Here is a 2,584-nt window from a genome sequence, read left to right as displayed (position 1 = left end):
TTGTTTATAACATTCACACACAACTGCACGACCGGCTCTGTGGAGATGGTGGAGCGACCTTTCACTCACTTGCTCACGATTGCTTTGGTTCAGTTTTTAAATAACTGTAGTCTCTCCCTATAACTACAAATATACGATACATTACACTGCTCACTATCGAAGCATTTGTTCCTGGGTGGCCGCAACGCGTGGGGGAGGTTGTCGTACCTCACAGTAAACGTAGATAGGTATTTTTATTGATACGCCGATTGACTTTTTACATCGGTTGGGTCATGTATTGCAAAGTAATATCAGAGCTCACGAAATACGGATTTAATTTCAAGGACGCGCACACACACGAACTCAAGAACAAACGTGGTAAAGGTCAAGAAGAAAAAAAATCTTCGAAAATTTGGACTCATGAGCACGCTGCCACCCTGCCAGCACGGAGGCACAGCTGAGGCAAGACGCCACTTACTGAGAATAGTAAATTTGTAAGAAAATGTCAGACGAAGTTAATATTAAAACAACCTGACATCGCTAAATAGTGGTGATAGCATGCTTGATTTGGAGACGACACTCCGGCCAAGCGAAGAAAATGTTGGTAATTGTGACAGAAACCACCATCGCCACCAGCACCACACAGCAAAGACAAACTGAACCACAGGAAGAATGCGACCATTAGCATAACGAAGGTAACCTAATCACACAAGATCAAAATACTGTGCCGACACTCAGCAGATATTATGTCCCAATACAACAAAGTCCATCCAGCGAGCATCGGCGAAAATAACTTCAGCTTAGACATTCAACAGTCAACCGGTCCAACAGAAGAGCAAAGCATAATGGACTTAGACATTAAATAATCATTCAGTGCTCCCAAAAGAACACCGTCAACTTGTGACTGAAGAGCTGAGTGTCACATGCATCACACGCCTAGATAAAGCCCACTTCAGCGAGGAGTGGCTAATGACTCGTGATTAAAGGTCGTATGTCTCAGAGCTTCCTTATTAACACTGACTTATAATAAATGTTTGAGCAGCTACTGGTAAACACAATGTACATATGAAGCTACGGCTATCCACACAAACACACACACACACACTCATTTCCCTCTCTCTCTCTCTCTCTCTCTCTCTCTCTCTCTCTCTCTCTCTCTCTCTCTCTCTCTCTCTCAACATCTTCGTTCTTTTCTTCCCTCCCCTGCCTGGTCTAATCAGCTGGCCGCCTCCCACTCATCACAGTTTCTCCAGCCACCACTCACGCCGCCAAGGCATCGACCGCCCACCCTGATTAGTGTAATTAAGCTCTTGTGGCCCACCCTGCCCTGCACGTCCCTCACTACCTTAATGAATAATTCTACCAGGTTTTTTTTTTTTATTCCACTCGCATACCTCCAATCTATCCTAGACCCCTCACCTCACCTACCACCTACAGCAGCCAACCATTCGCCTATCCACCCACCGCCAGCCACCCGCCAGCGGGGAAATCAATGTTCCACTAATGACATGGAAACAGAATATATACATTGTGTGTGTGTGTGTGTGTGTGTGTGTGTGTGTGAAAGAGAAGGCGAAGTGGTAATGGTAGTTTTGTTGGTGGTTATAGTGGTGGTGGTTATGATGATGATGGTGGTAATGGTGGTATTAATGATGGTGATGAAGGTGAGAGAGAAAGAAACAAAGAGAATGAAACAGAATCGATTGACTAATGTAACAATGCTATCTATTCACCTTTATTAATTCTCTCTCTCTCTCTCTCTCTCTCTCTCTCTCTCTCTCTCTGTTTTTCAGCCTACCACTTATCACGTCTCCCACACCCCACATTCTTCCTTTTATTCCCTTCCTGTCCTTTTATTCCTCCCAATCTCCCTTCACACCCCCCTCCCTCCCTCCCTCCCTCCCTCCCTCCCTCTCTCCTGGGCCCACTAGCCTCCCAAGGTAACTTCATATCTCGGTCGGCTTGGCAGATTCGCTCCGTGGCCAGAGTTATGCTGAGAAACGGTCTATTACCATTATTACTTCGCCCACCTCTCCCCCCTACCTTCCTCCTACCCCATCCACCCACCCGACCGTTCTCTCTCTCTCTCTCTCTCTCTCTCTCTCTCTCTCTCTCTCTCTCTCTCTCTCTCTCTCTCTCTCATATGAGGGAGCGTATAGCAGGCAGAGTATCATATTGGCTTTGCAATGGTGATGAAAATGATGATGAGGAAAATATTAGAAGAAGAAGAAGAAGAAGAAGAAGAAGAAGAAGAAGAAGAAGAAGAAGAAGAAGAAGAAGAAGACGAAGAAAAGGAAAAAAGGGGGGAAGGAGGAGGATGAAAAAAAAAGAAAGGAGGAGAAGAAGGAGGAGGCGGAAGAGCAAAAGAGTATAATATAAATTCATATTTTTAGTAATATTATCATAATTTTCCCTCCTGGTTCACATAAACTGACTGCTGAAATACCCGAACTTGTAAAGACACCAGACCAGAAAAAAATTTCTCAGGGATTCAGTGGCCGTGGCAGAGTAATTGTAAACTGTGAACTGCTCTTCCCTATTGGACAAAACAGTATAACAGGGAAACAAAGTAAATTCATTATATATGACGATAACTGCATATAAT

Source organism: Scylla paramamosain, unplaced genomic scaffold (genome assembly GCF_035594125.1).
Source record: "Scylla paramamosain isolate STU-SP2022 unplaced genomic scaffold, ASM3559412v1 Contig39, whole genome shotgun sequence".
NCBI classification, from domain to species: Eukaryota; Metazoa; Arthropoda; class Malacostraca; order Decapoda; family Portunidae; genus Scylla; species Scylla paramamosain.
Note: the sequence above shows the minus strand (reverse complement) of the source record.